We start from the raw sequence: 22,271 nt of genomic DNA, 5'->3' as shown, positions 1-22,271 counted from the left end.
ATGGCCTAACATGCATATCTGTAGCAGAAGAAATATGACAGCTCAGTTCAGCCACCAGACTGGTGCTTTCATCCATTCCTTGGTGCCAGCGATGCCATTTAAAGCCTTTATTCACCGAGGGTTTCTCTGGAGACATTTCTCTCTGATGTGGATCAAGGCAAAGAGAGCTGCTACAGGGGCACCCAAAGATATCTTTGAAAGGACATTGAAGCTTCAACAGGTACTAAATGAGGATCTAAAATATGAATAGATGGGGCTAGTGGGAGCATCTCTCATTGACATTCAATGACCTGTTGTTGTACCTGTTCATTTCCGTGCACAGACCAAGGTGCGGGTTTGAGCCAGACAGCACCGAACTGTTTGAATAGGTTGAGTAGAGTTACCACTTTCTTAACTGCACTCAGCTGACAGTTCTCTATTGGATGCTGAAGCTCCACATCTTGCTCCATGCCTAGTAGTGCACAAAACTGAAGTTCAATAATTTGCAAAAGTAATACGAGTTGATCATTGGTGGATTTCATAACGGGTTTAGGTGCACACTTTCAGGTAGAAAGAGACTTACAATCTTTCCAAATGCTTTCTCACATTTCTATAAAAGATATCTTGGGCATAGGCAGAAGCCTAAAATTAAAATATATCAAAACTTGCACTGTCTTTGGGCAAAATAAATCAGTGTTCTCATTTCAATAATAGATACCATGTTTGAGAACAGAAAAGGTGGATGGATTTCAGTAGAATTTTAACAAATAATAGGACAATATTCCCAAATGATACAAAATTTGGCTAGGCAATAGTTAACAAAATATTATACTGCATTTTAAAATAAGACCACCATAGGTTATCATATAATCTGGTGTAATTTCACTTAAAATCGTCATCTAATGAATGTTACCTGCTGGTATATTCTGCAGCAATGTAATTATTATTATTTTATGTCTAGAAAGTAGCAGGCTAGCATATCACTGCACAATCAGCTGTTTTGGAGGGGAAAACAGCTTGCAATGAAAAGTTCTCCTAGTTAAGAATGTCTAGATATCACGTGCATGCAACTTTGAGTCTACAACTTTATGTATGTTTGTGTTTTCCTGTATTTTTCTGAAAGGAAGCTGATATATCAAGCAATATTGTCAGAAGTCTATTAAAAAATAAACGGTTAATTTTCATCTTAATGCACAATTAAGGAATACAATCATCTTTTTTAGTGCATAATTGCTGAGTCCTTGTAAAAATGGTATGTGTGCTTAAGGATTTTTTTCAAGGTCAATTTTTCAGGTAAGAATACACTGAATTTCCATAAAATTGTTCTTGTAGCCTTCCTTCTGAGAAAATGCGATGAATCTTCTCTGTATGGGTGTCCTAAAACATGCAGTTTGATTTACTCCTCAATTGCCTTCAAAGCTCCAGACTGTAAGCATAAACAAACCTTAGTGAATTTAAAATTGTGGACCGAACTTGAACTGATGTGCCATGGCTTCAAAATATTTTGAGATGTTCTGAAACCAGAATAGCTGCTCTGTGAGAAATACATAGGCCATATCTCTGTGTATTGGAATAGATATTATCACAGCAGTACTTCCTTACCCAGCGTTTAGAGGAAAAAAACAACCTATGTTGCAGACAGCAGAAAAAGAGGTTTAATACTACCGACTACCTGAAACCCATACTGCAAGTCTGCTATATGTACTTTAAAAGGAGAATTTTTTTTTTATTTTTCTTTTTTAGAAAACATTTGAATTGGGGAATCAAATAGCTGAATAAATCAAAATATTGTGAGTTCAACAGAAAAAGCTCGTACCAGTGTGAGGAGAAATTCTCTCCAATTTATACAGACAGCAGGACAAGGAAGAAATCTTTCCTACTTTTAAAAAAGTCTCTGAGATTTGTTTCCACAGACTGTTTCTGTTATTTCTCATAAACCTGAAAACAAGTAAAGAGAATTTGCAGAAGTGTTTTTATTTTGTAAAAAAAATAAGAACTTAAATCGTTTGATTTCAATTCCAAACTCAATTTGAAATACTGAATTATGTAAAAAAAAAAAATTAATTTTGGAAAATGTTTTCTATTCTGTTGGTAGAACTTTGAATTTACATACATCTCCTGGAGGACAAAAACATCTTAATTTTAATGTAGAATCCTGTGTCTCCTAGGGTTATATGTTTTCATCCTTGAGATTAAGTTATTACTATTTATGATGTACAACCTGAAAGCCAATCAACACAAAATAAGAGAAATTTGTGACATCTAAATTATGAGCTCTGTAGGCAGAAGTAAAAGTTTTATATTTTTTGCTATTTTTTTCTGCAGGTGAATAAATGCTATTTTAAAATTAGCTATAGCAACCTCAGGATGTTTTTTTCCAATTTCCCATTTGTATGTGCACTGTGATGGACAAATATTCTTTTTTTTTTCTTTAAATGAAAACCAAGAATCTTCTTTTTAGTTAGAAATAAGAGTACTATGTCTGATTCAAGTTTCTACTTGTTCAAATCAATTAATTTAAAACTAAAGAAGGAAGGTAACAGAGAGATCTGAATTTCAGCTTTTTTTGCTATATTTTAGTTCTGAATTGGATTTCTTGTTAGCATAGAGTGAATAAAGGATTGACAGGTGCAAAAGCAGAGATTTAGCTGTAAAACAAATAATTGTGGGAAGACTTAAAAGGAAGGAAAGATGAAGGATCATGCTTACAATTCCACCACATTAAAATAATACATAAAAAATTGGAAGAATCAAATGAAAGGGAAATTTAATGCATTTCCTGCAAATCTCAGCCAATCCATAGCTGTACTGAAAAAGAAGACAGCTACTAAAACAGTATTCAAAATCCTATAATTTTACTTTAAAAACTCTAAAAAAGAGATTAAAAATAAAAAAGAAAGTGTGGACAGAGGTGGGGATCATAACCTGTTGCACAGCAGTGTCGGCCATCAATTCAGTGTTCTTGCTGCAGTATAAACCCACAACATGTGTGACATGTCAGACAGCCCCACACAGAATGAGCATATCCATCATATTACGATGAAGTACATGGCTGGTTGATAAGAAAATGCCTTTTTGTTCTCCACAGTTGTTCATCTTACGCCCTGAAAATTAGATTTATTTACCCTTATCTCAGTGCTAGTGGCAAAGATGATAACACCTGTTATATCATCTACAAAGCAGTTCCTGGAGTACTAGCTACATGACTGCCATATTCTTTAACATAAGGCACAACCCTGATGACTTGAAAATATGTAGTGTTACTACAGAACAATCTGTGACACAGGAGTGGTCTCCACTATGACAGGGAAATGGTAGAGAAATTCCAAAGCTAGTGAAGAGGCAAGACATTAAATACAATGGGTTTAGTGCAACACTTTCTGGATGTCCTACTTGTACTTCAGGTATATTTAGCTCAGTGTAGTACTCAGTCTTTGACAGAAATTCTAAACTTGTGAGAAGTATTCAGATCACTGATCCAAAGGAGCTACCAGATAGGATGGCTGTCTCTGCAGTGGCTATTCCCACTCTTCTGAAAGGAGCTGAAGTGTGGGCTTCTCTCAGCACATATATGTATGTATTGATGTGTGTTGTGGAAGAATGACACTCACCACCACAAGAGTATCAGTTTAAATAAGACCCAAAAGAAAACAAAACACTTCTGCAGAAAGTGAAAGGAGTAATGGAAAATAAAGGAGAAAAATTTCAAGGCAGTCAAAGCAACAGAAAAGCTTTGCAGGACTAGCAACAAAATAAACAACTAAACAAAGGGGGAAATATTCTGCCATTGACAGAAGAACTTGTACAAAAGTTGGAGCTGTTTTTACCACTTAATAACCTTCCAATTTGCCTTCACTGTAGTTTTCCGTTTAGGCGTGCATAGGAGGGACCATTCATTCTCTGTGTTCATCAGTTGGCTGCAGCTGATGAGGGCAATAGTGAAAGGGCAGGTTTTTGTGACCCAGACAACAGTCCACTGATGATTGCTACGAAATTAGGATCAAATTAAAAAGGAAAAGCAGATCCTGTTTTTATTTTAGTTAATTACGGCTTGGTAACCTAGCATGGAAGCTGTGGAAGGCTATGTAGGCTATCATCACTGACTTAAACCAGTCAATACACTTTTAAAGTAGAAATTAGATTGGTGCAGAACAATGTCCTCTGCCAGCCCAGTTCTGTGAGCTTCGACTATTTTATGTGCGAATTTATTATGGAGTTTAAAATGGACGTCATATGATATGTATTAAAATGTTTAAAAACATTTGCAGAAGATATTGTAAAGAAAAGTATAAAGAAGGATATATTCTTTCCAATGAGGTAAAAAAAACTCTACACAAGGTAAAATTCTTCTGTCAGGGCAAGGACAAACTTATTCATTGTATTGTCACGATAGAGAGGGTTGCCTTCATCTCCTTGTGTTTGAATGACAGGACTAACATACAGACCTTGAGCTTGAATTGTAGCTCTTTAAAAAAGGTAAGATTTATGGTGAGAAGAATTCCATTAAAAATATGTTTTTCAAAATTCCATTATAACCTAAATCAAAAACATGATTTGACTGTAGACTCTACAACAATGAGAAATATAAACTTTGTGTTCCATAGCCCATAAACATGGGCTATAGAATAATGAAAGGTAGATATTAAAAAGAAAAGATGAGTGTAGTTGTATAGGGAACTTTGAAATGGGATGAACTAAATACAATACTCACGGGATATCAAGATGTCCAAATAAATTAATAGATAATTTTGTACTGACATATGCCTATTTTCTAGGAATATCAGATTAAATAGGTAGAGAAGTACTGTTAGAGTCACTCGTCGGACCCAAGAGTTACTTCTAATACTGAAGACGTGAACTAGAAAAGGTGTGAAGGGAAGCTTAGACATAAAGATTTCTGCCATGACAGAAACATCATCTCACCATGGTTAATGGGAAAAGCATACATCTTGTACTTTTAAAAATCACTTTACCATACGACTTTTAGGTGACAAAATAAGGCAAGATTCAAATACTCTAGAATGCATCATGCTTATTATCATTGCTGCTATTATTATTTATTACCAGAAAGCTTTTGAATCCTTCATGGATCATAAGTCTGACATGACCTGAAAAAGGTCATTTTTTTTCTCAAAAAAGTTAGTATGCGAGTATATAATGAGACACAACTGAAAGAGAATACAGAAAATCATTGATATATATTAAGACTGTATGCCAGCCACCCTGTGTCTCTGTACATCTGCAGACCCACTGAAGAATTTTAAGCAAAAGAGGTGGTTATGCAGATGTTTTCATGGAGTGCCAAGAAAAGATGAAGAGCACAGGAGAAAGCTTAAAGACTCCTGTCTGAAAATGTAAAATATGCAGGAAAGAAGACAGAGGATATTGCATTTTCTTGTGTTTGGATCAACATCTTCCAGATTCTTAGATGAATTTTTTTCTCAGGAAAAAAAAGTTGTTAAGGAATCTTTGAACAAGTGTGGTACTTGAGGGTGTTCTTGTAACAAGAAAATAATTTTCTTTCTACTGTGCTGTCAGCATGAACTATAAAGTATACACTATTGATTCATTTGCCCTGAACTAAATTTTCACTAAGAATTACAGAGGAGTTATTAACGAAAGGAACTTTTTTTTTCCCTGTCATTAATGACATATTTATATATATATAATTTTTATATATTATAACAATTCAAAAATACCTGGTCTACTGCAGTCAGCAGTATTATCCTGTTTATTACAGAATCACAGAATCACAGAATAGTAGGGGTTGGAAGGGACCTCTGGGGGTCATCTAGTCCAACCCCCTGCCGAAGCAGGGTCACCTACAGCAGGCCGCACAGGACCCCGTCCAGGTGGGTCTTGAATATCTCCAGAGAAGGAGACTCCACAACCTCCCTGGGCAGCCTGTTCCAGTGCTCCGTCACCCTCAGAGTGAAGAAGTTCCTCCTCATGTTCAGACGGAACTTCCTGTGCCTCAGTTTGTGCCCATTGCCCCTTGTCCTGTCACTGGGCACCACTGAAAAGAGCTTGTCCCCATCCTCCTGACACCCACCCTTCAGATATTTGTAGGCATTTATAAGGTCCCCTCGCAGCCTTCTCTTCTTCAGGCTGAACAAGCCCAGTTCCCTCAACCTCTCCTCGTAGTGGAGATGTTCCAGTCCCCTCACCATCCTCGTAGCCCTCCGCTGGACTCTCTCAAGTAGCTCTTCATCTTTCTTGAACTGGGGAGCCCAGAACTGGACACAGGACTCCAGATGAGGCCTCACCAGGGCAGTGTAGAGGGGAAGGAGAACCTCCCTCCTCCTGCTAGCCACACTCTTCTTGATGCATCCCAGAATCCCATTGGCTTTCTTGGCAGCCAGGGCACACTGCTGGCTCATGCTTAACATGTCGTCCACCAGGACACCCAGGTCCCTCTCCGCAGAGCTGCTCTCCAGCAGGTCCACCCCAAGCCTGTACTGGTGCATGAGGTTGTTCCTCCCCAGGTGCAGGACCCTGCACTTGCCCTTGTTGAACCTCATCAGGTTCCTCTCTGCCCAGCTTTCCAGCCTATCCAGGTCACGCTGAACCATCTTCATTTAGCTGTCTATGTCCAGCTCTTTTATCTTGTAAGTACAGAATAACTTTTTGTACTTTCTACATTTCCTATGACAGGGAAATCATGAATCCATAAATGTGGCAAATGCATGCTACTGTAATACAATTTATTATCATAATAATGAACTATTCTGATGAAGATAAGATATATATAGGACTATTTTGCAAAATGATTTAATGATTCTTACAGGAAATACTTTATGATAAGATTTTTTTTTTATTTCCTTCACAAATTAGATTACTGTTTATAATAAATTAATATTAATTAGAAAATCAGAATTTTTTATAAAAGGTAAAAAAATAGAATTTGCCTCTATTTACTGTGCCATACTTGTTAAAAGGGGAGACTATGTTTCAATGAAAATATTCAGTACCTGTGACCCTACACAGATTTTATATATATAAAATATAAATTTATATGCTCCTTCCACAGTTTTCTCTAGACCAGTTACTCATTTTTTGATATAATCTAACTGTTCGTGAAAGTGGAGTCTTATGTATATTGGGAGCTTTGAATAAATTTTTATTTTGTTACACCTAGTTTCAATAGCATCATGAATACCATCAACATCATGAATCAGTTTAATTCTTCTCAGAGCCTTGAAGAAGTAAGGGAATTTGTAGATAAAAAAATCTTCTGAACTTCAGTAGGATTTCTGTGCTTATACATCCTGAAATACTGGATCAAAATTAATTAGAAGAAGAAATATTTACATGCAGAATAAAATAACAAGATTATGTGGAAAATTATAGAGCTACTATATGCTTCAGCTTGCCGTGTTAATTGCACAATATCTGGAATGTATGTGGTTACATCTGTTGATGGTTATGATTAATTAGCTACAATCATTCTGTGTCTGTCAGGTTTCATCTGTTCTCACAAGAATTATTTCAGCATGCTTCTAAGCTATCTTTCATAACCGATACTGCAATAGCAAGGCAAAGCACAGAATCAATTGGAATTGTAATTGAGACTTATTCATCCTTTCATTCCATTCATGATACGTCATTTAGAAGCAACAGCTAAAATCAAACACATAAACAACCAACCTTAAGTAACAAATGAAAGATTTTCAAATACAGTTGACAACATTTAATCACCAAAATAACGTGGGTCAATAAATGGTACTATTTCTAGAGCTTCTAAACAAACAGAATTTCACTTAAGTAATATATACAATATTTATTTTTGTAAACACATTTTTTTACATAATGTTATCTGCTTCTTGAGAAAAGTGCATTTCTATTTGCATCCTTCTTAATAGACCTTCCTGGTGCTGAGTGGTATACTAATCTGTATAAATTCTGTATACATGATATTGATAATTCTACTGTCTTACTTTTTTTCTTTGTACTTATGAGTATTTCTTCCTTTTTTCTGATTTGCTGTTTTAGTCACTTTTAAAAATTAAATTAATTCCAAATATTCAAGGATGTATCACAAACACCATTTTGTTTGTTGTAACTTTCTTCAACTGGATATGACTTTTCTTTCCCTTAATTAGTGACTAAAGGTAGCATTGCCAGTTAGAATTTTGCATGATTAAACAAGAAACAACTAGTACAGTACTGTTTCTTATATGATGTTATATAAAAATGACAGTGACTAGCCTTGTCCCTATAGTTGATTGGAAAATCACTATACATGTGTTGTGGTTCATAGGAGGTTGATCTGTAACAGTGTTAGTAATACAGAGAAAAAAGAGCTTTACACACCATTTTGTGTGAACAAGTCATTAAGGATAAGATATTCAGTATTTCATTGAGTTAATTTGTATTTGAGAGAAAAACACAGCTTATACATTTTTAATACTTTTCATTCACATGTTCTGGTCCCAAAATTAACATAATGGCTTCAATTCCATATGTACGGGACAATGTTGCAAACCTTTAGCCTCAAGAATCCTTTCTGCTACACCTCTTCAGTTCAAAACCTGGCTTTGCCAAAGCTGGATTTTATCAGAAGAAAGGGTATAAAATAGCTAAGAAATGTAATTATTCTCATCAGGAAAAGGTGGCAAAGGGAGTAAGCTTTCCTAGGTTCAGACGAGATTGCGTTGAGCTCACAGAGATTAAAATCTTTACAACTTCCACAGCTTCTGCATTTGAGAATGTCTTGCTTCTTTTATACTACACTGACAGAATAGTACCATATTTCCATGATTTGTTTCACATGACCTACTATAGATCTCTAATTTAAGAAGAGACTAATCCTACCCAAAATTGATTTTTTCTCTTTACTGACTCAAAGGGGACCTGGATTTACAAATTTAGGCAAAGATCTTTTTAAATTCATGGATAATTTTATTTAGTGGTATAAATCCAGCAAAGGTAGTACAGACAAAGACTCTGTCGAAAATGAAAGAAAAACCTGGCCCAACAGGGTCCCCATTCTGAAGAGAACAATGTAGAGATGTTTGATAATGTTTTGATTGTTACTATTTGTTTGTGTGACTAAATTATATTTTTTGTAAATCAGTGTTTTGTTTCAGAATTGCAAATATCACACCTGAGAACTGCTGTTCAGATCTAAGGCTTGGAGCTGCCCAGATTCCAGTAACAGCTGGAGGCTTGCAGACATCATTTCTGTGAGGTATGACACATCCAATTCTGACTCCATTCTAGACAAGTCATTTCACAGTGCTGACTTTTCACTAGACTAATGTGTATAAATGCCTCCATACTTCACTTCTGGCTTGTCATAAAGAAAAGAAAGTGATCATAATCTCCCAGAAATTATTTATTTGCTCTTCTCTAAGAGTTGTGGTACCCAATATGACCTACAAGTCAATTGTGACAAGATAACTAAGTGTTTGGACACTTTCAAGGAGTAAACCTGGAAAACCTTGATCTTAGCTGAATAGCTCAACTGGAAATTAAGGCCTTGTAAACACAGAGTGTTTCCTAGGTAGCAGCTGGTTGTTACACATGATCCCAGGGAATGTTTTTGATAAGGCAGTTTGTACTGCAGCATGTTATTCTGCTTAATATCAAGGCAATACAAGTCACTGCAAATCATAGTATAGCATATGAGCATGTAATTGAACAAGTAAGAGTCATCGAAGATAAATAAATTGTCATCAGTCAGTTGAGCTACTATAATTTACTGTCTATGTACTTTAACCTTTTCAGTCTGTAAACTAGAACACATCAATTAATAGCCCTGTGAAGGTGGTTAGACCGTTCATTTAATGATCTAATCTGTGGTCAGTGAATGGCACACTATTTGTTTTTTTGTCATACCAGTAAAGTTAAACCTTTGTAGAAGGTTTCATAATTTCATGAGATCTTGGCTATAGCTGTTTCATATGCTCTCTAAAGGGCATTTACTTCTCCCACTTCTCCCTCTGTATTCTAATATTGTTCTTCTATGCCACTTATTTTCCAATTCTGCCACATCCTAATATCAGAGAACTTGTTTAGCATGCAGTATCTCCTGTCCTGTCCTGTCCTGTCCTGCTCTGCCCTGCCCTGCCCTGTCCTGTCCTGTCCTGTCCTGTCCTGTCCTGTCCTGTCCTGTCCTGTCCTGTCCTGTCCTGTCCTGTCCTCTCCTCTCCTCTCCTCTCCTCTCCTCTCCTCTCCTCTCCTCTCTCCCTTTTTTCTCAAGACAGTTATGCTTCTTATTAGAATGATATCCTACTTAAGATATCTACATAAGACACCGATATGTCAGTAGTACTATGCAGGCTGCCCAGGAACGACAAGGTTGCACAAAGAAGTAATCACAGTCTTCGTTTTGGGAATGTATGTCTGGCAGCAGTCCCTCAGCAGTTTATCTGATCATTTAAACTCCTTTATCATTTGTCACTATTATATATTATTGCTCATTGATCAATAGAAATAAAAGTAAAATGTTTCCTGAACTGAGTCAGTTAGATGCTGCACAATATGGATTGATTTCTTTAAGCAATCTAAGAATTGCTTCTCTTTTTAACTGACATTCCCAGGTCAAAGAAAATTACCACCAAGGATATCCCAGCTGTAACAGTGGCACAGACTTCTGATACTGCAACTAAGCACAATAAAAGCTGAGAAAGTTGATTTGCAAGTTATGGGTAATTGGGTAGTATTACTAATGCATCAGGGGAGAATAGCAGGATAGATTCCTTCTCATATGGACTGCTGACCGTATCACATACAAGCGAGAAACCAATCTTAGACCATGCTATCTAAGCCTCCAGCCATGTCTAACTGTAGTAGTATGCAATCCTTCAAAAAAACATCCTGAAAGGCAGGTATTTCCACTACAGTCAGCTGAACTTGCTCACAGGACAGGTCGAGGTGTCCTGACCTCCTTCCTCCTACATTACTACTAATGAATTACCCAGTACTTACAAGCCTTTAAGCTGTGATTGACTGTAATTACAGGCCTATATTTAGACAATGCTTTGCCACAAGAAAGCACTGGACTCCATGATACAGGTGTTGAATAGCGTGGGCAAAATCAACCAGTGAGAGGCTAAAAAAAAAAATCAAGCTGGAGGAATTCTGAGCCCTGAATACCTGAATTCTCCATGTAATAGGAAAACTTCTGTTAGAGGAATCAGATCTGTTAGGGATTGCCCATGTAGGAAGATGCCATTAAAAAAGGTGCAACAGTTATTCGGAGAGAGTCAGAGATAAAAGAGGACATGGGGCAAAAATGTAAAAAGGAAGTCTAGACATTTCAAACAAACGGCTTGTATTTGGTAGAGCAGACTAAATACATAATGTTTTTACCAGCAAGAAGAAAATACAACCTTCTGTAGTGAATATTCTGTATTAATGAATTGAAAATTCACTTCAGAAAAACAAAAGTGGCAAGGTGTTGAAAATAAAGTCTGGATTTTATCCTGAAGTGGACCAAAAAATTAAACATTGTGAAATAAAGACTATGATGGTGGCTGGTCAGATTTGAATGTTACAAAATGATGTAAAGAATGATTTGAATATTAAGCTATAAAAAGGGGAAAAATTGGAAAAAAAGTTGCACAGATTAAGTACTTAAAGAACTACAGTTTCTGCAGCAATATTTGCCAGATGATCACCGAAAGGCTTAGAACAAGTAGGTCAGTAACCTCAGAGGTGCTGATTGTTCATGAATATGAGGTATTAATTTGCAAATTTTTATAAGGTATTAATTTGCAAAAGACCTGACACGGCCTAAGAACTTCACTAACAAAAATATAATGGGTGAAATACTGCATATGAGAGTCTGCAATTTTTCAGGAGGAATAACTTATTCAAACTTGTCGGGTTCCAGATGGTTAAAACTATATATTATAAAAGTAGTTTGTTTTCCCCCACTCCATTGTGAGTTACAGTTGTTTTTACCAAAAAAGGCTGAGTTTTTGCTATCTGAAAATCAGGTCCTTTGAAAATATCTCTCTCACATAAGTATGATATGTTGTTCTGATGTCATACGTGTAAAAAGAGGTTGACAAATCCACAAGGCTTTAGAGAAAAGTTATGAGATTAATTTGCATTACAGAAAACATCTAACCGTGATAAATGCCTAAGCCTATGAAAAAATATTCTCATGAATTTAAAGGTGAGAAAAGGAAACAGACTTTTCCATCATTTCATTTTCTTAAAAGAAAACACCTGAACCTCTGAATCAATCTCCTAGCGGGTGCAGGTGATCCTACAAATAAACATTATGTGTTTAAGTTCGCTCCTAGAAATGGTCCCCTTGAACTCAATGGGTATAATCAAATGATGTAACTGATGTAAATATGTGCATAAATGTTTTTATATGTTGGAATATGAACTTTCACATGGATTTTATGCATAAATTCTTTACACAAAAAAAGGATAGCAAACCAAAAGATACTCTTAAAAAAGACAAAGCAGAAAACAATAGTGAATCTTTTTCAGTGATGTGTGGGAAAGAACAGGAAAACAATGCAAGATTACTGCAGTGTTATCACTTTAATACTGATTGAAGAATTCTCATTTACAGGACTGACATCTAAGGACATGGTACCTACATCAGCTGGGAAGACCATACAGCTAGGCAGGCGCAATCCAGGAGGTTCCTACAGAGCATCGATGATAACTTTCTGATGCAAGTGGTGGAGGAACCAACAAGGAAAGGCGCTCTGCTGGACCTTGTATTAACAAACAAGGAGGGACTGGTGGAGGATGTGAAGGTCGGAGGTAGACTCGGCTGCAGTGACCACGAAATGGTCGAGTTCAGGATCCTGCGTGGGGGAAGCAGGGCGATAAGCAGGATCAAAACCCTGGACCTAAGGAGGGCTGACTTTGCCGTCTTCAAGGAGCTACTGGGAGGAATCCCATGGGCCAAGGCTCTCGAAGGCAGGGGGGTCCATGAGTGCTGGTCGCTTTTTAAACGACACTTCCTCCATGCTCAGGAGCAATGCATCCCCCTGAGAAAGAAATCGAGCAAAGGAGGCAGGAGACCTGCATGGTTAAACAAGGAGCTTCTAGCAGAGATCAGGTGGAAGAGAAAGGTCCATGGAATGTGGAAAGAGGGGCAGGCCACTTGAGAAGAGTATAGGAACGTGGTGAGAGCGGGCAGGGATGCGACGAGGAAGGCCAAGGCTCACCTGGAATTGAAGCTGGCAAGGGATGTCAAAAACAACAAGAAGGGCTTCTTCAACTACATCAGCAGCAAAAAGAAGGCTAGGGACAATGTGGGGCCGCTGCTGAATGAGGCGGGTGTCCTGGTGACGGAGGATGCGGAGAAGGCAGAGCTACTGAATGCCTTCTTTGCTTCAGTCTTCAGTGCTAAGACTGGCCCTCAGGAATCCCAGGCCCCGGAGGTAAGAGAAGAAGCCTACAGAGAGGACGACTTTCCCTTGGTTGAGGAGGACTGTGTGAGGGATCGCTTAAGTGATCTGGATGTCCACAAATCCATGGGCCCCGATGGAATGCACCCACGAGTGCTGAGGGAGCTAGTGGATGTCATTGCTGAGCCACTCTCTGTCATCTTTGAGAGGTCCTGGAGGACAGGAGAGGTGCCCGAGGACTGGAGAAAGGCCAGTGTCACTCCAATCTTCAAAAAGGGCAAGAAGGAGGACCCAGGGAACTACAGGCTGGTCAGCCTCACCTCCATCCCGGGAAAGGTGATGGAGCAGCTTATCGTGGAGGCCATCATCAAGCAAGTGGAAGAAAAGAAGGTTATCAGGAGTAGTCAGCATGGATTCACCAAGGGGAAATCATGCCTGACCAATCTGATAGCTTTCTACGATGACATGACTGGCTGGGTAGACGAAGGGAGAGCCGTGGATGTTGTCTACCTCGACTTCAGCAAGGCTATCGACACGGTATCCCATAATATCCTCCTAGAGAAGCTGAGGAAGTGTGGGCTGGATGAGTGGTCGGTGAAGTGGATTAAGAACTGGCTGAATGGCAGAAATCAGAGGGTTTTCGTCAGCAGCGCTGAGTCTAGTTGGAGGCTGGTAACTAGTGGTGTCCCTCAGGGGTCAGTACTGGGCCCAGCCTTCTTTAACTTCTTCATCAATGACCTGGATGAAGAGTTAGAGTGTACCCTCAGCAAGTTTGCTGACGACACCAAACTGGGAGGTGTGGTAGATACACCAGAAGGCTGTGCTGCCATTCAGCGTGACCTGGATAGGCTGGAAAGCTGGGCAGAGAGGAACCTGATGAGGTTCAACAAGGGCAAGTGCAGGGTCCTGCACCTGGGGATGAACAACCCCATGCACCAGTACAGGCTTGGGGCGGACCTGCTGGAGAGCATCTTTGCGGAGAAGGACCTGTATGTCCTCGTGGACGAGAGGTTAACCATGAGCCAGCAGTGTGCCCTGGCTGCCAAGAAGGCCAATGGAATCCTGGGGTGCATCAAGAGAAGTGTGGCCAGCAGGTCGAGGGAGGTTCTCCTTCCCCTCTACACTGCCCTGGTGAGGCCTCATCTGGAGTCCTGTGTCCAGTTCTGGGCTCCCCAGTTCAAGAAAGATGAAGAGCTACTGGAGAGAGTCCAGCGGAGGGCTACAAGACTGGTGAGGGGACTGGAACATCTCCCCTATGAGGAGAGGCTGAGGGAGCTGGGCTTATTCAGCCTGAAGAAGAGAAGGCTGCGAGGGGACCTAATATATGCTTATAAATATCTGAAGGGTGGGTGTCAGGAGGATGGGGCCAAGCTCTTTTCAGTGGTGCCCAGTGACAGGACAAGGGGCAATGGGCACAAACTGAAGCACAGGAAGTTTCATCTGAACATGAGGAAGAACTTCTTCCCTCTGAGGGTGACAGAGCACTGGAACAGGCTGCCCAGGGAGGTTGTGGAGTCTCCTTCTGTGGAGATATTCAAGACCCGCCTGGACAAGATCTTGTACAGCCTGCTATAGGTGACCCTGCTTCGGCAGGAGGGTTGGACTAGATGACCCCCAGAGGTCTCTTCCAACCCCTACTATTCTGTGATTCTGTGATTCTGTAAATACCTGAGGAGAATTGCATCCATGCTATCAATGTAATTTAATATAAAATGTATTCTTTAAATCATTGCAACCTCATTTTACATGTTTCACACTCTAAGGAGATGAAATGGGATTTTTATCAATGTAATTGTAAATTATTGGCAACAACAGCTACTGTAGTAACATACATTCTTTTTATGCAAGTTAATTATTACTAAGTATTATATGTTTCCAGTTAACATCTCAAGCATGGATTGTAGGTTAAAATTAGCTGTGATTAAGCTCATTCCAAGTAAAACCATCATGTTAGAATATTTACACTTGTTGATTCAGATAAAGTTGTATCATAAATGTCTAGGGCCTACCAACTATGAATCAAATGTAATCAAACCTAAAATGGTAGTGTGATGAAGTAATGGTGACTACTCTTTGAGGAGATTCACATGTGATTATACTTCAGGGTAATAGTATAATGTTAATGCTGAGAAAGCCTTTTTTTTAGTTTGATTTTTATGTAAATGATTTTGCACGTAATAGAACAATATTTTATATTTTTATCACTATTATTTGAGAATTCTTCTTTGTTTGGAATATAGATGAGTTCTTTCCTTCAAACATGTCACCAGAAAAGCAACATTTGTGTGCGCTACATTTTATTCGCAGTGTGGGGTTCAGTTGCCTGATAGCTACATCTGAGACATTCATCCTAATCTTCCTTTAAAGACAATGCTAAGAAATAGACACTTCAAAGGCCTGATTCATTTGACCTATTTTAGATGTCAAGTTGACGTGAAATGAATTGCATCCTAGTAGTGCAATAGATTAAATAGGGAATCTCAACAATTAGGTCAGTTGCAGCTGCCTGTAGTGTAGATATCTGACATTAAAGGAGAATTAATAAAGTGCATTTAGAGGAAATTTACTATTTCCTTGATCTCCAGATTGTTTTCTCGATATCGTTATTTTGTCTACAACGCCTAAAACTGAGTAGAAGAGGGCAAAGGATTCCTCTGATAAATGTAAGAAAAGTAATAAACGGCAAGTATAAAATCCCTTAACTGTGTTGGCCATTCGTTAGCAGAAGGTGAAGCAACAGGTTTTTGCTCTTATCGGTAAAGGCAAATTCAACCTCTAACCACACAGGGTTTCTTGCTGTGCACTAACTGTTTTGTAAGAAACCGTTCCTGAAGGACGACCGTGATAGATTTAGATTTAAAACAACTTGGATATATGTATGTAATTTTATCACAGAATCATAGAATGCTTTAGGTTGGAAGGAACCCTTAGAGGTCATCTAGCCCAACCCCCCTGCAGTGAGCAGGGATATATTCAACTAGACCAGGTTGCTCAGAGCTCTGTCCAATCTGGCCTTGAATGTTTCCAGGAATGGGGCCTCCACTACTTCTCTGGGCAATAGGTTGCAGCGTTTTACCACCCTCACTGTAAAAAATTTCTTCCTTATGTCTAGTCTAAATCTGCCCTCTCCTAGTTTAAAGGCATTACTCCTTGTCCTATTGCAACAAGTCCTGCTGAAATTAATTTCCCTATCTTTCCTACAGGCCCTCTTCAAGTACTGAAAGGCTGCTATAAGGTCTCCCCGCAGCCTTCTCTTCTCCAGGCTGAACAGCCCCAACTCTCTCAGCCTTTCCTCATAGCAGAGGTGCACCAGCCCCTCGGATTATCTTTGTGGCCCTCCTCTGGATCCTCTCCAACAGCTCCATGTCCTTCTTGTGTGAGGGCTCCAGAGCTGGATGCAGGACTCCAAGTGGGGTCTTACTAGAGCAGAGCAGAGGGACAGAATCACCTCCCTCGACCTGCTGGCCACACTTCTCTTGATGCAGCCCAGAATACAGTTGGCCTTCTAGGCTACAAGTGCACATTGCTGGCTCATGTCCAGCTTTTCATCCACCAGTACCCCCAAGTCCTTCTCAGCAGGGCTGCTCTCAATCCCCTCATCCCCAGCCTATATTGATAGTGGGGGTTGCCCCTAACAGGGTGCAGAACCTTGCACTTGGCCTTGTTGAACTTCAGGAGGTTCACACAGTCCTATTTCTTGAGCTTGTCCAGGTCCCTCTGGATGGCATCCCGTTCTCCTGGCATGTCAGCTGCACCACTCAGATTGGTGTCATCTGCAAACTTGCTGAGGGTGCACTCGATGTCACTAAGTCATTGATCAAAATGTTAAACACCAATATTTATACCTAACATGTGTCATAATGTTCTGCAGTATAGAAAATCTAAGAGTTGCATGTTTTAAAGGATTTTCCATTTACAATGTGGTGAAATTCATCTTTTGCCCATCTCTTTGGCGATCAATGCGTATATTCAGGAAAACCTCCAGCTCAGCCTGCTGAACCTGAGTGATACAACCTAATTTTCCGCACCTTGAGAAGACACTTACTGGAGAAAAGAGGGTCACAGAAGTGCCACTGCCATCTTGCTGCACTAAATATCCAGCTTCAGATGACTAGCAGACTGAGTCCAGCATGCATAAAAGCAGCTAACATTTCATATTTATTGCTTGTAATTTCAGTGGAAGCAAATGTCTCTCAAAATAATAAGGAAGAAATGGAAGTGCCTTTGTTATGCATCTACTTTACTGCATAGACTTTATAAAGAGTGTAGGAATATATTTCTATCTCTAGAAATACCTGTAATGTCAGAGAAAATATAGCTTTGGGTAGGCATTGATTTTAAATAGACAACACAAAAGATGATTGCTTACATGCAAACCTGCTCCTCGGCCTCACAAATGCAGCTTGAGTGTTTTTCTGCCTGTTAAATACTTCCTTTTAAATGCCATCATTATTTAAACACTTCCAAGTTGTTTGAGTGCTTCTTAGTTCTCTTAAGTCAGAGTTGAAAAGGAACTTAATAGATACATATGAAGGGATACATGTACAAAAGTCTAGAAAAGCTTCCTAATTAAAAGTGAAGGGAGGATAGGCATTTTTTTCTCGTAACACTAACTTCCAGTATACAAAGACTGAGAGTGATGGAAGAAACAAACAAGTCCTAAACTCTCAAAATTTTTCTTTCATGTGCCTGCTCTATTGATTTGCAATACTATCAGTAATTATTTGAACATATCCTGGCCTACCACAAAAAATTTAAATGCACTTCTATATTTTAGTGTCTGTAAACAAACTACACAAATAGCAGATGTTGATATACATACCTATCATAAATAAATAATGTGAAATGTATTGCATGTGAAAGGATCTCATTTGTGTTTCATCACTTCACTTAACACTACCAAGTTATCATTTAATACATGAAGTTGTACTGCAGTATTTTTTATGTTCCTGATGTCTTGTTAGACAGTATTAAATCTCCATTCCTTTGAACACAATCTTATTGCTGGTCTGTTAGAAAGAAAAAGTTTTGTTCCCCTGTCTGCATTTGTCCTCCTTGAAAATAATAGGTGAATGAAACTATGATAAAATGAATATGATAAAGAAAATCCAAACAGTTGAACAAATGCTTACACGTTTGGCAAGTAAAGGAGTAAACCAGTGATTTCTGACCAATAGTACTAGAATCTTCAGTAGGTCATGAAGATATATTACAGAAATATGTAGCTGATCAATAGAAGCCTATTGCTTCTACAAGGATTTAAATTAAGCACTTGAGGCTGAAGATGCAAGGTGGTCTGCAGGAAGCATGGAGAGATGGCACAAATTAATGCTCTGAAGTTTGGAAATAGCTATTATAGAAAAAAACCCAACACCTATAACAGCAGATTCAAGAGACCAAGGGGAAAGGAAGTAGATACAACGTAAAATAATGTGACAATGGAAAATAATGTAATACAGTGGTGTCTCATCAAAGAACACAAATCAGTTCTTTCAAAAAGTTTAGTTCAAAAATGATTAATCTTAATACAACACCAAGAAGGTTAAGGCTGTCGGCACACAGAAGACATTCACTGAAAATCAAACTACACTCATTTATATCAAAAAAATAATTTTTGTTCATTAGTTTGACATTACTTTTGTTTATCTCAGCCTTAATTTCATTTTTTTTCTAGTTACCTTAATGGTTGTGTTCTTGGTCATTGGGATCACTGGGAAAAGAATTTAAATTCTAGATCTATTTTCTCTACAGTTTTTCTTAAGTGTCATTTTATCTTCTTTTTCTACCACAGTGAAATTCTCCAGAAGACTTGTGAACCTTTCCTGAAGCTTTTTGTAGACAAAGACAATGACTGGTCAGTCTTGTTAGATCTCACAGACACCGCCTTTCAGTGGAGCTGGCATAGATTCTCGTGGCACAGTGCCTGTAGGGAAGGTACCTCCAATACATCAGCTATGAAAGGAATGAAAATTCTGCTTCTCTCCAGCAGACTGCTCAATTGCTGTTGCGTAAAATAGCTGTTGTCCAGTCTTTTTCGTGTAAAATGTGAAATGTAATCTCCAGAATCATTACCTTTATGTAATCTTGGGGGGTATGGGGAGGTTTGGGTGGGAGAAGAAAGTGTTTAAATGTTTAAATTCATTTTGGTTAGAGGCAAGTCTCGATCTCCTGGTTTGCTTCATCCTAGATATCCATCTTAATGTATCTCAGGCATGAGAGGTCTCAGTGAAGGTTCACAGATCTTAGCATGTCCTTGTTTATTTATCTCTTCAAGTGTAAATAAGAAAAAGCAAAAAAGTGGTGTGTTCAAGGATATACATGTGCATGTATTCAAGAATATATTACGAGATCGTTTTGCACTGAGATTCTACACTAGGCAATTATATCAATGCATACAGTTTTTGAAAGCATTCTGAGAAGAGCTCTGGTACACTTGCAGTGTGTAAGTGGTCAGCACATATCTTTACTACGAAGTGATGACTTGTCATTCAGAAAGAACAGAGCCCAATAACCTTTCAGAAATTGTAACTCCGACCAATTTTGAAACTGGGTTGTTTCTCATTTAGTTATGCAACAGGAATATTTTACTGTGACAGCTGATTCCACTAAGCATTCACAGGAGTCTTAAAAATGTAACTTTTCTACAGATGAATTCTAGCCCATAAATGGCCTTGAATTTCTCAGCTAGTTGTGGAAGGTCAAGCTTAGCATATCACCAGAACTGAGAGAAAGGTTTCAAGCATAGCTCACAACAACAAAAACTGGCAGAACAACGTAGGATATTGGTCTCTCCAGAAGGAGGACCAAGACATCCTCTGTAGGTGCAACTCACAACCTTATGTTTAACATATAAATGCAAATTTGAAATGCAGTTCAACTACTGTAGACTAAAAAATTTCCGTTTTTCCACTATATCTTACGGTAAATAATTTTGCCCACACTTTCTGTATAATACGTGATTTTACACAAGGTATGCCTATTCTTACTGGTTGAACCACAGAAACAGTATCAAAGAGAGCACATTTGCAATACCTTTGCAATTCTTAAGATAAGTAACTTCTCAAAGAACAAACGCAATAGACAGATACTATTTATGAAATTCCCCTGTATGTCTCTCTATCCCCCAAACCTTGTCTGTTCTCCTGTCCCCCAAACCTTCAGCATCAACCTGTTCTTTCATAAGTGAAGGATAGCATGTGCAGGAGGAGATGGGCCTGAATCTTATGATCCAGATGGTAAGTAGAAATGATGTCCAGGTGCTAAACAGGGAAGAACATGCTCTTCCTAGGTGACAGACATTAAAGTTTAGAAGGGGAAGATCAGGAGGAATCTGACTGCTTTTCATTTGTGCCTGGGTGTCATTCAGTATCTCTACTGGTAAGCAGAGCATTTGTGCCAGATCCACAGATGGACTGGTGGAGCTGCTTTCATTTTTTGTTGTCCTACAATGAATTCTGGCTGATCCACTGCAATTTGACCTTCAAATGCCACAGTGCCACACAACCAGATGACACAAGTCCCAGTCAGTAGCTGTTTCTTTCCACTTGCGTCACATAAGCTTATAAATCTTTCATTTTGGGGGGGCACATGTAAAACCACGATTTTAAAACTAAAGCTGATATTTCTTGAGGATACTTTACATCTTCTACCTGGTAACTGTACATTCAACCAAATTCTGCGAACCTGAAGAGACAGTTTGTTATTTAGATACTTTGTCGTATCAACAAGCTCACAGTACTGGGGAAAAAATCCTTTATTGTTTTCATGCTTTATTTTGACTTTTTCTCCTAAACAAATATCAGTTACTGAAATTCCTAAACTAAAGTAAAACTCTCTTAGTAATAAGTTCAGAAATCTAAAGTTAGATGTTTAATGTTCTATTTTATGTTCTTCCTACAGTGAAGGACTCAAGTCATCCTTAAATGAATTTTCTATATTTAAATCAATACCAAGAGGTAATTATTTTTCTTCTAGTTTCTCTGTGTATTTCAAATTGGTGTCAAAGGGCTTTCTGTCAGTCCTGTCTTTCAGAACAGGGAAATACATGTCTTTGCTTGTCTTTTGAATAAACTGAAAATGCTGCTCTTCACAGTGCTACCCTTCAGTAAATATCACTTGAGTGCAACAATATAGACACATGGGACATACCAAAGTCAAAGTTATTTAACATATGGAGGGATGTATAGAAGCTGGAAGTCAGAGGGATCATAGGATCAGAGGATAATTCAGCGTTGAGGGAATTCAGGATGTTGCTGGTCCAATCTTCTGTTTAAGCAAGGTCATCCACAGTGTCAGACTGGGTTGGCTGGTGCTTCATGGACACTGCACAATCTCTCTGGGGAACCTGTGCTACTGCCTAGCTGTTCTCGCAGGGAAAAACTTTCTCCTTATAACTCTCACTCTGGTTAGTGCCCATTTTCTTTTTTTCTCCTGCCAGTCACCACCTTGAAAAGCCTGGATCCATCTCAATGATAAGCTCCCTGCAGGCACTGAGGAGCTGCTGCTAGGTCTTATGAAGCCATCTCTGCTCCAGGATGAACAAGTCCATGTCCGCCTGATTCTCCTCTCAGGGCAAGTGCTCCAGGTCCCACCACCTTGGTGGATCCTCCCTGAACTACCTCTATCTTATCAATGTTTTTTCTCTACTAGTGGGCCCAAAATTGGATTCAGCATCAATTTGCTATATCTCATAGGATAAACGGATCTCATGAGTAGGGACTGTTTTCTGCTAACTGTCTGAGTCCTTAATTTTTGTCTCTTTAACTTTAGCCTATTACTCTGGTAATTACTTAAAGAATCTTTAAAATAATTTTGAAATTCTTATTAAAATTGTTAAAATAGAAGTACTTCATAGCCTCAGGATTTATAAATAGGTTGCAATTCAGGTATCATGACAGAGCCAGTCAGAAACTTTCAGTGCTAAAAAGCATGAGCCTCTACAACTTGAGCAAATGGGCACCTTTT

General features: G+C 38.7%; 1 protein-coding gene across 5 annotated transcripts in view; it reads right to left on the bottom strand.

Annotated features, from left to right (window-relative positions):
* Positions 1–22,271, bottom strand: part of CNTN5 (contactin 5) — a 745,090-nt gene that overhangs the window by 207,041 nt on the left and 515,778 nt on the right. The window lies entirely within an intron of this gene.

Source organism: Opisthocomus hoazin, chromosome 1, assembly GCF_030867145.1.
Source record: "Opisthocomus hoazin isolate bOpiHoa1 chromosome 1, bOpiHoa1.hap1, whole genome shotgun sequence".
Classification (NCBI taxonomy): Eukaryota; Metazoa; Chordata; class Aves; order Opisthocomiformes; family Opisthocomidae; genus Opisthocomus; species Opisthocomus hoazin.
The sequence above is the reverse complement of the archived record's forward strand: the minus strand, read 5'-3'. Positions and strand labels throughout refer to the sequence as shown.